This window comes from Sinohyriopsis cumingii, unplaced genomic scaffold (genome assembly GCF_028554795.1).
Source record: "Sinohyriopsis cumingii isolate HCF-2022 unplaced genomic scaffold, ASM2855479v2 utg002017l, whole genome shotgun sequence".
Taxonomy (NCBI): Eukaryota; Metazoa; Mollusca; class Bivalvia; order Unionida; family Unionidae; genus Sinohyriopsis; species Sinohyriopsis cumingii.
The window spans coordinates 715493-730732 of NW_028316105.1; positions in this window are offsets into that span (position 1 = coordinate 715493).

The following is a 15240-nucleotide window of genomic DNA, read 5'->3' on the forward strand; positions in this document are numbered from 1 at the left end:
ACAACGGCATAAACTCCCAGTACAAGGAGAGAATTTTAACACTGGATAAAATCATTATGGTAACTGAAAGAAATGAAAAAGAAACTATTTTAAAATAGCAATTTAAATGTGCAGTGAAACAATATTCAGGGTGTTAAAAGGGTCAAGGAACAAACTAGAAATGAATTTACATGTTAAGTCATTTAAATACATCTTCAAATATAAATGTGATTGACATTTAATGTTTGAAGTATCTATCACTTTTTGGACATATAATTTTGTTTTCTGAAGAGTGAGTACAATATTTAAACAAAAACTATGAACACTCCATCTGATATTTGTTTGTAAATCGATTGTTGTTCTTTCTCCTTCTTCAAAAGTACTTGTTATGTGTGTTTGATTTAATTCTATCTGATTTCATATATATTTATATCATTTTATTCGTTTGTCAGTTTTAAATTTTATTTATTTCTCATTTCATGCGTTTTTAGTGTAAATTTATTCACTTGCAATGCTACCTTTTTCAGAAACTATTTTCACCTTGACTGTTCGTTTTGTAAACACCAGGTGTTGACCTAGATCCTGACTTCGATTCAAAATTAGTAGCAACCACGTAAATTAGTTTTATGTTTCTTTTAAAATGATTGCTTGTTGTCGAGGTCATGATGGGACTACGTTTTTAAGATGTAAACAATTTCTTAAAATTGTATTTCTTAGAGTAAAATGATTGGTTTTCGTCAGGACCACACTGCGTGTACATGAGCTTTAACAAGTAAATAATTTCGACGATATTCTATAACATGATGACGTCAGACACTTTTTGCATTTTAGAATACGATATAACCTTTGTTTTGGAGAGATATTCTGAGTAGTAGTTGGGCTCTTACACTGGAAATTGTATGTTGTGCTGTCTGGAGAAATTTCAAATTACTTGAATTCAAAAGGATTAATTCCTTTTTCCTGGAAAATACGTGTTCTGCATACGAAATTCCTGAGCAAAGACATCTCTTTTAAAGATTTATTTGGATTTTCAAAACTAGGAGTGATAATTCTTCTTTGTATAAGGAACTGAAGACTTCAACACTATAGATAACAGCATATGTCATCTTCCATCATGGATTCTTCGTGGGGACTCAAACTTGAAATCATTAGAAAATTTTATTATTAGAACTACTAAAATTTTATTCATGGATTGTTTTTGCATTTGGTTCTTAAAACCGTAAATTCATACTTTTTTCCTCTCTTTTAAAGATTTTTTTTAGGAAAAGAAATGATATTTTTCAAAGCTTGTTGTTTTCACTCTTTCTTGTGTTACTGTTTATTCGAGCCTAAACAAGTAACATAAGATGATCAAATCCTACCTTGGATTCTTGTCTTTTTGTACATTACTTCTTTGGGAGCCTCATCTCTTGAGAGAACCTATTGTGTTTCGAGATGGAGTAGTCTCTCAATACAGCTTTTACCTTGTCTTCAGTTGGTTTTAGTTTTTCCCCAGCAATGTAATATTGGCATCCTTTACTATATTTTGTGTAGTTTCTCTTGTATCCATGAAATTATGATTTAAATTCCAGTTGGTCAGTGTAATGCCAACTACCTCCAAAAAGTTTGATTTTCTTTAATCTTTCTTTGAGATTTCGCTTCCATTTAAATATTCATTTATTCATGTATGCATCAGAATTTTAGGGTTTTGTGGATATCTATTTGTAAATAATTTGCATTTTTGAAGTTTTTTCCTAATTCTATTTGAATTCATTCCCAAAACTGAATACTGTCCAGAATTGTATGAAAACTTTATAGAAGATATAGATTCATTTGCAAAATATAACTCATTTTCTTTTAAACTCATTGAGAATTTTTTTTTAAAATGCAGGGGTACATACTTAAATTCATCTCAACATGGTTGCATGCATATATGTACATAAACATCCATACATCCTTCATAGATACATGTATCAAAGTATTTGAATATCTTAGTAAATGGTAACAAGTGTTTGCCGTTATGCAAGATAATTAACGAAAGAGATTTAGCCATGTATAAATTGTTGATTGTTAAGGAGGAAATTGTTTCATTGTGATGGAGTATAAATGTATTCAGTAAATGTTTTATGTATTTTTAATATTACAGCAAATGATATTAGTATGTTCCTATTTATGATATTATTCAGTATCATATTATTGAATTCTTGTTATTTTCTTCTTTTTCATGATATCCTTCACAAAACAGCATGTAAGTATTATATCTTGAACTTTTCTGTTACTTGGTCTAAACAGTAATAGATTCATCTGAAAAAGAGAATAAAAAGGCAAAAAAATAACCAATTTTTCTAACAATCTTGAAAGAAAATGTAGTTAGGCAGGTCAAGTATTTAGTATGATTTGTTGTATAGACTATAAACCAGACTAAAGTACGTGTCACGAACTAACCTTTCAGTGCCAAAGGCAAGCAGGTATTTGTTTACATAGTTTGTCTTTGGAGTTAAACCATATTAACTTCGGGTGAAGGAGATCTTTTTGCCTATTAAACCAGCAAGTAATTATTGTTTCCCGGATTCGATTGATATTGCTAAATGATTGGGTTGTGTGATCCTTTTTTTCCGATGTTAGATTAATCACATCTAACACATCAAGTCATCAGTTAAAGTTGGTGCAGTCAGTTACAGCCTTTCTTTATAGAGTTCATTCCTGTATATTATCTGTAAATTACGCCACTGACTTGAGTCTCTGAGGTAATGATATTGTTTGTGGATGTGATAGTTGTCTTCTTATTTCATTCATTTTTATATGTACAGTGTACATTTATATATATTCGAAGTTTCCCTAAAGCCTGATCAAAACCATCATTACAGCTGTTGTTACTATTGAGCACTAATAATGTTAACACCTAGAACCTTAGAAACAACGGCATAAACGTCCAGTACAAGGAGATAATTTTAACACTGGAGAAAATCATTATGGTAACTGAAAGAAATGAAAAAGAAACTATTTTAAAATAGCAATTTAAATGTGCAGTGAAACAATATTCAGGGTGTTAAAACGGTCAAGGAACAAACTAGAAATGAATTTACATGTTAAGTCATTTAAATACATCTTTAAATATAAATGTGATTGACATTTAATGTTTGAAGTATCTATCACTTTTTGGCCATATAATTTTGTTTTCAGAAGAATGAATACAATATTTTAACAAAAGCTGTGAATACTGGATCTGATATTTGTTTGTAAATCGATTGTTGTTCTTTCTCCTTCTTCAAAAGTACTTGTTTTGTGTATTTGATTTAATTCTATCTGATTTCATATATATTTATATCAGTTTATTTGTTTGTCAGTTTTCAATTTTATTTATTTCTCATTTCATGCGTTTTTAGTGTAAATTTATTCATTTGAAACAATACCTTTTTCAGAAACTATTTTGACCTTGACTGTTCGTTTTGTAAACACCAGGTGTTGACCTAGATCCTGACTTCGATTCAAAATTAGTAGCAACCACGTAAATTAGTTTTATTTTTCTTTTAAAATGATTGCTTGTTGTCGAGGTCATGATGGGACTACGTTTTTAAGACGTAAACTATTTCTTAAAATTTTATTTCTTACAGTAAAATGATTGGTTTTCGTCAGGACCACACTGCATGTACATGAGCTTTAACAAGTAACTAATTTCGACGATGTTCTGTAACATAATGACGTCAGCCCCTTCTTGCATTTTAGAATACGATATTACCTTTGTTTTGGAGAGATATTCTCAGTAGTAGTTGGGCTCTTACACTGGAAATTGTATGTTGTGCTGTCTGGAATAATTTCAAATTACTTGAATTCAAAAGGATTAATTCCTTTTTCCTGGAAAATACGTGTTCTGCATACGAAATTCCTGAGCAAAGACATCTCTTTTAAAGATTTATTTGGATTTTCAAAACTAGGAGTGATAATTCATCTTTGTATAAGGAACTGAAGACTTCAACACTATAGATAACAGCATATGTCATCTTCCATCATGAATTCTTCGTGGGGACTCAAACTTGAAATCATTAGAAAATTGTATTATTAGAACTACTAAAATTTTATTCATGGATTACATTTGTATTTCATTCTTAAAACCGTAAATTCATACATTTTTTCTCACTTTTAAAGATTTTTTTTAGGAAAAGAAATGATATTTTTCAAAGCTCGTTGTTTTCACTCTTTCTTGTGTTACTGTTTATTCGAGCCTAAACAAGTAACATAAGATGATCAAATCCTACCTTGGATTCTTGTCTTTTGTACAATACTTCGTTGGGTGCCACATCTCTTGAGAGAACCTATTGTGTTTCGAGATGGAGCAGTCTCTCAATACAGCTTTTACCTTGTCTTCAGTTGGTTTTAGTTTTTCCCCAGCAATGTAATATTGGCATCCTTTAGTATATTTTGTGTCAGTTTCTCTTGTATCCATGAAAGTATGATTTAAATCCCAATTGGGCAGTGTAATGCCAACTACCTCCAAAAAGTTTGATTTTCTTTAATCTTTCTTTGAGATTTCGCTTCCATTTAAATATTCATTTTATTCATGTATGCATCAGAATTTTAGGGTTTTGTGGATATCTAACTATTTGTAAATAATTTGAATTTTTGACGTTTTTTCCTAATTTTATTTGCATTCATTCCCAAAACTGAATACTGTCCAGAATTGTATGAAAACTTTATGGAAGATATAGATTCATTTGCAAAATATAACTAATTTTCCTTTTAAACTCATTGAGAATTTTTTTTTAAAATGCAGGGGTACATACTTAAATTCATCTCAACATGGTTGCATGCATATATGTACATAAACATCCATACATCCTTCATATATACATGTATGAAAGTCTTTCATTGTTCTAGTATATGCTAACAAGTTTGCTGTAATGCAAGATATGTAACGAAAGAGATTTAGCCATGTATAACTTGTTGATTGTTAAGGAGGAAATTATTTTATTGTGATGGAGTATAAATGTATTCAGTAAATGTTTTATGTATTTTTAATTTTGCAGCAAATGATATTAGTATGTTCCTATTTATGATATTAATCAGTATCATATTATTGAATTTTTGTTATTTTCTTCTTTTTCATGATATCCTTCACAAAACAGATGGTAAGTATTATATCTTGAACTTTTCTGTTACTTGGGCTAAACAGTAATACATTCATCTGAAAAAGAGAATAAAAAGGCAGAAAAATAACTAATTTTTCTAACAATCTTGAAAGAGAATGTAGTTTGGCAGGTCAAGTATTTAGTATGATTTGTTGTATAGACTATAAACCAGACTAAAGTACGTGTCACGAACTACCCTTTCAGTGCCAGAGGCAAGCGGGTATCTGTTTACATAGTTTGTCTTTGGAGTTAAACCATATTAACTTCGGGTGAAGGAGGTCTTTTTGCCTATTAAACCAGCAAGTAATTCTTGTTTCCCGGATTCGATTGATATTGCTAAATGATTGGGTTGTGTGATCCGTTTTTTTCCGATGTTAGATTAATCACATCTAACACATCAAGTCATCAGTTAAAGTTGGTGCAGTCAGTTACAGCCTTTCTTTATAGAGTTCATCCCTGTATATTATCTGTAAATTACGCCACTGACTTGAGTCTCTGAGTAAATGATTTTGTTTGTGGATGTGATAGTTGTCTTTTTATTTCATTCATTTTTATATGTACAGTGTACATTTATATATATTCGAAGTTTCCCCAAAGCCTGATCAAAACCATCATTACAGCTGTTGTTACTATTGAGCACTAATAATGTTAACACCTAGAACCTTAGAAACAACGGCATAAACTCCCAGTACAAGGAGAGAATTTTAACACTGGAGAAAATCATTATGGTAACTGAAAGAAATGAAAAAGAAACTATTTTAAAATAGCAATTTAAATGTGCAGTGAAACAATATTCAGGGTGTTAAAAGGGTCAAGGAACAAACTAGAAATGAATTTACATGTTAAGTCATTTAAATACATCTTCAAATATAAATGTGGTTGACATTTAATGTTTGAAGTATCTATCACTTTTTGGCCATATAATTTTGTTTTCTGAAGAATGAATACAATATTTATACAAAAACTATGAACACTGCATATGATATTTGTTTGTTAATCGATTGTTGTTCTTTCTCCTTCTTCAAAAGTACTTGTTATGTGTATTTGATTTAATTCTATCTGATTTCATATATATTTATATCATTTTATTCGTTTGTCAGTTTTAATTTTATTTATTTCTCATTCCATGCGTTTTTAGTGTAAATTTATTCACTTGCAATGCTACCTTTTTCAGAAACTATTTTCACCTTGACTGTTCGTTTTGTAACCACCAGGTGTTGACCTAGATCCTGACTTCGATTCAAAATTAGTAGCAACCACGTAAATTAGTTTTATGTTTCTTTTAAAATGATTGCTTGTTGTCGAGGTCATGATGGGACTACGTTTTTAAGATGTAAACAATTTCTTAAAATTGTATTTCTTAGAGTAAAATGATTGGTTTTCGTCAGGACCACACTGCGTGTACATGAGCTTTAACAAGTAAATAATTTCGACGATGTTCTGTAACATGATGACGTCAGCCCCTTTTTGCATTTTAGAATACGATATAACCTTTGTTTTGGAGAGATATTCTGAGTAGTAGTTGGGCTCTTACAATGGAAATTGTATGTTGTGCTGTCTGGAGAAATTTCAAATTACTTGAATTCAAAAGGATTAATTCCTTTTTCCTGGAAAATACGTGTTCTGCATACGAAATTCCTGAGCAAAGACATCTCTTTTAAAGATTTATTTGGATTTTCAAAACTAGGAGTGATAATTCTTCTTTGTATAAGGAACTGAAGACTTCAACACTATATATAACAGCATATGTCATCTTCCATCATGGATTCTTCGTGGGGACTCAAACTTGAAATCATTAGAAAATTTTATTATTAGAACTACTAAAATTTTATTCATGAATTATTTTTGCATTTGGTTCTTAAAACCGTAAATTCATACTTTTTTCCTCTCTTTTAAAGATTTTTTTTAGGAAAAGAAATGATATTTTTCAAAGCTTGTTGTTTTCACTCTCTCTTGTGTTACTGTTTATTCGAGCCTAAACAAGTAACATAAGATGATCAAATCCTACCTTGGATTCTTGTCTTTTTGTACATTACTTCTTTGGGTGCCACGTCTCTTGAGAGAACCTATTGTGTTTCGAGATGGAGCAGTCTCTCAATACAGCTTTTACCTTGTCTTCAGTTGGTTTTAGTTTTTCCCCAGCAATGTAATATTGGCATCCTTTACTATATTTTGTGTAGTTTCTCTTGTATCCATGAAATTATGATTTAAATTCCAGTTGGTCAGTGTAATGCCAACTACCTCCAAAAAGTTTGATTTTCTTTAATCTTTCTTTGAGATTTCGCTTCCATTTAAATATTCATTTATTCATGTATGCATCAGAATTTTAGGGTTTTGTGGATATCTATTTGTAAATAATTTGCATTTTTGAAGTTTTTTCCTAATTCTATTTGAATTCATTCCCAAAACTGAATACTGTCCAGAATTGTATGAAAACTTTATAGAAGATATAGATTCATTTGCAAAATATAACTCATTTTCTTTTAAACTCATTGAGAATTTTTTTTTAAAATGCAGGGGTACATACTTAAATTCATCTCAACATGGTTGCATGCATATATGTACATAAACATCCATACATCCTTCATAGATACATGTATCAAAGTATTTGAATATCTTAGTATATGGTAACAAGTGTTTGCCGTTATGCAAGATAATTAACGAAAGAGATTTAGCCACGTATAAATTGTTGATTGCTAAGGAGGAAATTGTTTTATTGTGATGGAGGATAAATGTATTCAGTAAATGTTTTATGTATTTTTAATATTACAGCAAATGATATTAGTATGTTCCTATTTATGATATTAATCAGTATCATATTATTGAATTCTTGTTATTTTCTTCTTTTTCATGATATCCTTCACAAAACAGCATGTAAATATTATATCTTGAACTTTTCTGTTACTTGGTCTAAACAGTAATACATTCATCTGAAAAAGAGAATAAAAAGGCAGAAAAATAACCAATTTTTCTAACAATCTTGAAAGAAAATGTAGTTTGGCAGGTCAAGTATTTAGTATGATTTGTTGTATAGACTATAAACCAGACTAAAGTACGTGTCACGAACTAACCTTTCAGTGCCAAAGGCAAGTAGGTATTTGTGTACATAGTTTGTCTTTGGAGTTAAACCATATTAACTTCGGGTGAAGGAGGTCTTTTTGCCTATTAAACCTGCAAGTAATTATTGTTTCCCGGATTCGATTGATATTGCTAAATGATTGGGTTGTGTGATCCTTTTTTTTTCCGATGTTAGATTAATCACATCTAACACATCAAGTCATCAGTTAAAGTTGGTGCAGTCAGTTACAGCCTTTCTTTATAGAGTTCATCCCTGTATATTATCTGTATATTACGCCACTGACTTGAGTCTCTGAGTTAATGATTTTGTTTGTGGATGTGATAGTTGTCTTTTTATTTCATTCATTTTTATATGTACAGTGTACATTTATATATATTCGAAGTTTCCCCAAAGCCTGATCAAAACCATCATTACAGCTGTTGTTACTATTGAGCACTAATAATGTTAACACCTAGAACCTTAGAAACAACGGCATAAACTCCCAGTACAAGGAGAGAATTTTAACACTGGAGAAAATCATTATGGTAACTGAAAGAAATGAAAAAGAAACTTTTTTAAAATAGCAATTTAAATGTGCAGTGAAACAATATTCAGGGTGTTAAAAGGGTCAAGGAACAAACTAGAAATGAATTTACATGTTAAGTCATTTAAATACATCTTCAAATATAAATGTGATTGACATTTAATGTTTGAAGTATCTATCACTTTTTGGCCATATAATTTTGTTTTCTGAAGAATGAATACAATATTTAAACAAAAACTATGAACACTGGATCTGATATTTGTTTGTAAATCGATTGTTGTTCTTTCTCCTTCTTCAAAAGTACTTGTTATGTGTATTTGATTTAATTCTATCTAATTTCATATACATTTATATCATTTTATTCGTTTGTCAGTTTTAAATTTTATTTATTTCTCATTTCATGCGTTTTTAGTGTAAATTTATTCACTTGTAATGATACCTTTTTCAGAAACTATTTTGACCTTGACTGTTCGTTTTGTAAACACCAGGTGTTGACCTAGATCCTGACTTCGATTCAAAATTAGTAGCAACCACGTAAATTAGTTTTATTTTTCTTTTAAAATGATTGCTTATTGTCGAGGTCATGATGGGACTACGTTTTTATGATGTAAACAATTTCTTAAAATTGTATTTCTTAGAGTAAAATGATTGGTTTTCGTCAGGACCACACTGCGTGTACATGAGCTTTAACAAGTAAATAATTTCGACGATGTTCTGTAACATGATGACGTCAGCCCCTTTTTGCATTTTAGAATACGGTATAACCTTTGTTTTGAAGAGATATTCTGAGTAGTAGTTGGGTTCTTACACTGGAAATTGTATGTTGTGCTGTCTGGAGAAATTTCAAATTACTTGAATTCAAAAGGATTAATTCCTTTTTCCTGGAAAATACGTGTTCTGCATACGAAATTCCTGAGCAAAGACATCTCTTTTAAAGATCTATTTGGATTTTCAAAACTAGGAGTGATAATTCTTCTTTGTATAAGGAACTGAAGACTTCAACACTATAGATAACAGCATATGTCATCTTCCATCATGGATTCTTCGTGGGGACTCAAACTTGAAATCATTAGAAAATTGTATTATTAGAACTACTAAAATTTTATTCATGGATTATTTTTGCATTTGATTCTTAAAACCGTAAATTCATACTTTTTTCCTCTCTTTTAAAGATTTTTTAGGAAAAGAAATGATATTTTTCAAAGCTTGTTGTTTTCACTCTTTCTTGTGTTACTGTTTATTCGAGCCTGAACAAGTAACATAAGATGATCAAATCCTACCTTGGATTCTTGTCTTTTTGTACATTACTTCTTTGGGAGCCACGTCTCTTGAGAGAACCTATTGTGTTTCGAGATGGAGCAGTCTCTCAATACAGCTTTTACCTTGTCTTCAGTTGGTTTTAGTTTTTTCCCCAGCAATGTAATATTGGCATCCTTTACTATATTTTGTGTAGTTTCTCTTGTATCCATGAAATTATGATTTAAATTCCAGTTGGGCAGTGTAATGCCAACTACCTCCAAAAAGTTTGATTTTCTTTAATCTTTCTTTGAGATTTCGCTTCCATTTAAATATTCATTTATTCATGTATGCATCAGAATTTTAGGGTTTTGTGGATATCTATTTGTAAATAATTTGCATTTTTGAAGTTTTTTCCTAATTCTATTTGAATTCATTCCCAAAACTGAATACTGTCCAGAATTGTATGAAAACTTTATAGAAGATATAGATTCATTTGCAAAATATAACTCATTTTCTTTTAAACTCATTGAGAATTTTTTTTTAAAATGCAGGGGTACATACTTAAATTCATCTCAACATGGTTGCATGCATATATGTACATAAACATCCATACATCCTTCATAGATACATGTATCAAAGTATTTGAATATCTTAGTATATGGTAACAAGTGTTTGCCGTTATGCAAGATAATTAACGAAAGAGATTTAGCCATGTATAAATTGTTGATTGTTAAGGAGGAAATTGTTTTATTGTGATGGAGTATAAATGTATTCAGTAAATGTTTTATGTATTTTTAATATTACAGCAAATGATATTAGTATGTTCCTATTTATGATATTATTCAGTATCATATTATTGAATTCTTGTTATTTTCTTCTTTTTCATGATATCCTTCACAAAACAGCATGTAAGTATTATATCTTGAACTTTTCTGTTACTTGGTCTAAACAGTAATAGATTCATCTGAAAAAGAGAATAAAAAGGCAAAAAAATAACCAATTTTTCTAACAATCTTGAAAGAAAATGTAGTTAGGCAGGTCAAGTATTTAGTATGATTTGTTGTATAGACTATAAACCAGACTAAAGTACGTGTCACGAACTAACCTTTCAGTGCCAAAGGCAAGTAGGTATTTGTGTACATAGTTTGTCTTTGGAGTTAAACCATATTAACTTCGGGTGAAGGAGGTCATTTTGCCTATTAAACCAGCAAGTAATTATTGTTTCCCGGATTCGATTGATATTGCTAAATGATTGGGTTGTGTGATCCTTTTTGTTCCGATGCTAGATTAATCACATCCCACACATCAAGTCATCAGTTAAAGTTGGTGCAGTCGGTTACATCCTTTCTTTATAGAGTTCATTCCTGTATATTATCTGTAAATTATGCCACTGACTTGAGTCTCTGAGTTAATGATTTTGTTTGTGGATGTGAAAGTTTTCTTTTTATTTCATTTATTTTTATATGTACAGTGTACATTTATATATATTCGAAGTTTCCCCAAAGCCTGATCAAAACCATCATTACAGCTGTTGTTACTATTGAGCACTAATAATGTTAACACCTAGAACCTTAGAAACAACGGCATAAACGTCCAGTACAAGGAGATAATTTTAACACTGGAGAAAATCATTATGGTAACTGAAAGAAATGAAAAAGAAACTATTTTAAAATAGCAATTTAAATGTGCAGTGAAACATTATTCAGGGTGTTAAAACGGTCAAGGAACAAACTAGAAATGAATTTACATGTTAAGTCATTTAAATACATCTTTAAATATAAATGTGATTGACATTTAATGTTTGAAGTATCTATCACTTTTTGGCCATATAATTTTGTTTTCAGAAGAATGAATACAATATTTTAACAAAAGCTGTGAATACTGGATCTGATATTTGTTTGTAAATCGATTGTTGTTCTTTCTCCTTCTTCAAAAGTACTTGTTTTGTGTATTTGATTTAATTCTATCAGATTTCATATATATTTATATCAGTTTATTTGTTTATCAGTTTTAAATTTTATTTATTTCTCATTTCATGCGTTTTTAGTGTAAATTTATTCATTTGAAACAATGCTTTTTTCAGAAACTATTTTGACCTTGACTGTTCGTTTTGTAAACACCAGGTGTTGACCTAGATCCTGACTTCGATTCAAAATTAGTAGCAACCACGTAAATTAGTTTTATTTTTCTTTTAAAATGATTGCTTGTTGTCGAGGTCATGATGGGACTACGTTTTTAAGATGTAAACAATTTCTTAAAATTTTATTTCTTAGAGTAAAATGATTGGTTTGCGTCAGGACCACACTGCGTGTACATGTGCTTTAACAAGTAAATAATTTCGACTATGTTCTGTAACATGATGACGTCAGCCCCTTTTTGCATTTTAGAATACGATATAACCTTTGTTTTGGAGAGATATTCTCAGTAGTAGTTGGGCTCTTACACTGGAAATTGCATGTTGTGCTGTCTGGAATAATTTCAAATTACTTGAATTCAAAAGGATTAATTCCTTTTTCCTGGAAAATACGTGTTCTGCATACGAAATTCCTGAGCAAAGACATCTCTTTTAAAGATTTATTTGGATTTTCAAAACTAGGAGTGATAATTCATCTTTGTATAAGGAACTGAAGACTTCAACACTATGGATAACAGCATATGTCATCTTCCATCATGGATTCTTCGTGGGGACTCAAACTTGAAATCATTAGAAAATTGTATTATTAGAACTTCTAAAATTTTATTCATGGATTACTTTTGTATTTCATTCTTCAAACCGTAAATTCATACATTTTTCCTCACTTTTAAATTTTTTTTTTAGGAAAAGAAATGATATTTTTCAAAGCTTGTTGTTTTCACTCTTTCTTGTGTTACTGTTCATTCGAGCCTAAACAAGTAACATAAGATGATCAAATCCTACCTTGGATTCTTGTCTTTTTGTACAATACTTCGTTGGGAGCCACATCTCTTGAGAGAACCTATTGTGTTTCGAGATGGAGCAGTCTCTCAATACAGCTTTTACCTTGTCTTCGGTTGGTTTTAGTTTTTCCCCAGCAATGTAAAATTGGCATCCTTTAGTATATTTTGTGTCAGTTTCTCTTGTATCCATGAAAGTATGATTTAAATCCCAATTGGGCAGTGTAATGCCAACTACCTCCAAAAAGTTTGATTTTCTTTAATCTTTCTTTGAGATTTAGCTTCCATTTAAATATTCATTTTATTCATGTATGCATCAGAATTTTAGGGTTTTGTGGATATCTAACTATTTGTAAATAATTTGAATTTTCGACGTTTTTTCCTAATTCTATTTGCATTCATTCCCAAACTGAATACTGTCCAGAATTGTATGAAAACGTTATGGAAGATATAGATTCATTTGCAAATATAACTCATTTTCCTTTTAAACTCGTTGAGAATTTTTTTTTAAAATGCAGGGGTACATACTTAAATTCATCTCAACATGGTTGCATGCATATATGTACATAAACATCCATACATCCTTCATAGATACATGTATGAAAGTCTTTCATTGTTCTCGTATATGCCAACAAGTTTGCTGTAATGCAAGATATGTAACGAAAGAGATTTAGCCATGTATAACTTGTTGATTGTTAAGGAGGAAATTGTTTTATTGTGATGGAGTATAAATGTATTCAGTAAATGTTTTATGTATTTTTAATTTGCAGCAAATGATATTAGTATGTTCCTATTTATGATATTAATCAGTATCATATTATTGAATTTTTGTTATTTTCTTCTTTTTCATGATATCCTTCACAAAACAGCGCGTAAGTGTTATATCTTGAACTTTTCTGTTACTTGGTCTAAACAGTAATACATTCATCTGAAAAAGAGAATAAAAAGGCAGAAAAATAACTAATTTTTCTAACAATCTTGAAAGAGAATGTAGTTTGGCAGGTCAAGTATTTAGTATGATTTGTTGTATAGACTATAAACCAGACTAAAGTACGTCTCACGAACTAACCTTTCAGTGCCAAGGCAAGCGGGTATTTGTTTACATAGTTTGTCTTTGGAGTTAAACCATATTAACTTCGGGTGAAGGAGGTCTTTTTGCCTATTAAACCAGCAAGTAATTATTGTTTCCCGGATTCGATTGATATTGCTAAATGATTGGGTTGCGTGATCCTTTTTTTTCCGATGTTAGATTAATCACATCTAACACATCAAGTCATCAGTTAAAGTTGGTGCAGTCAGTTACAGCCTTTCTTTATAGAGTTCATCCCTGTATATTATCTGTAAATTACGCCACTGACTTGAGTCTCTGAGTTAATGATTTTGTTTGTGGATGTGATAGTTGTCTTTTTATTTCATTCATTTTTATATGTACAGTGTACATTTATGTACATTTATATATATTCGAAGTTTCCCCAAAGCCTGATCAAAACCATCATTACAGCTGTTGTTACTATTGAGCACTACTAATGTTAACACCTAGAACCTCTTCATCCACTGTCTCTCGCGCATTAAATTGAAATGGGTAACCCTTAATTCTAATTGGATCAGATGTACAGAGCTTTATTGTTTAGCACTACTATGGTTGTGCATCCTGGTCTATCAGTGAAAACATCAGAATACTTTCCTAGGAGCTCTTTGATCTGTGTTTAAATGGATCTTTTGGTAACTCTGCACTTTTCACCTGATCTATCCCTTCGATTTCACTATGCAAGGGATATTCCAGTGGATCATCTATCTCAAGTTCTACCATTACCGCGTCACCTTCGATAACCTCTGAACACAACATTCAGTACCCATTTCTCTAACGCGTCATCGCACCTTTCAACGGGTTGTATGGGCCTGACAATGTCCACATCTCAATTCTTTTGACAGGTGTGTCGATCAAGGGCATTTGACTTAGGGAAACATGTGAAACTCTCGCATAGACACAATTTCTGACATACGTCACAAGACCGACAAAACCTACTGACGTCACTATTTACACAGGCCAGAAGAAGTCCGCCAGTACTCTCCTGGTAGTCTTCCCGTATCCGGATGACCTGCTATGCTAGATTCATGGGCTACCTTCAATACACGAGATCAGTATCTTTTGAGGTACTACTAATTGCAACTATTTCTTTCCCCCTTGTATGGTAAACTGCCTATGAATGAACCCATATCTTCTGACAAACTTCGAGCTACCCCCTCCTTCACATCGTTTAATGTAGTTAGACCTGATTTTTCTGGTTAATCGAATTCGCGGATGTGTCGCGCTCTTGCTCCCGGAGGAATTTCTCACGCAAGACGAGAACTTTCAGAATTGCCGATTGTCAAGGCGTAAATTGGATTATACATACAGAGCG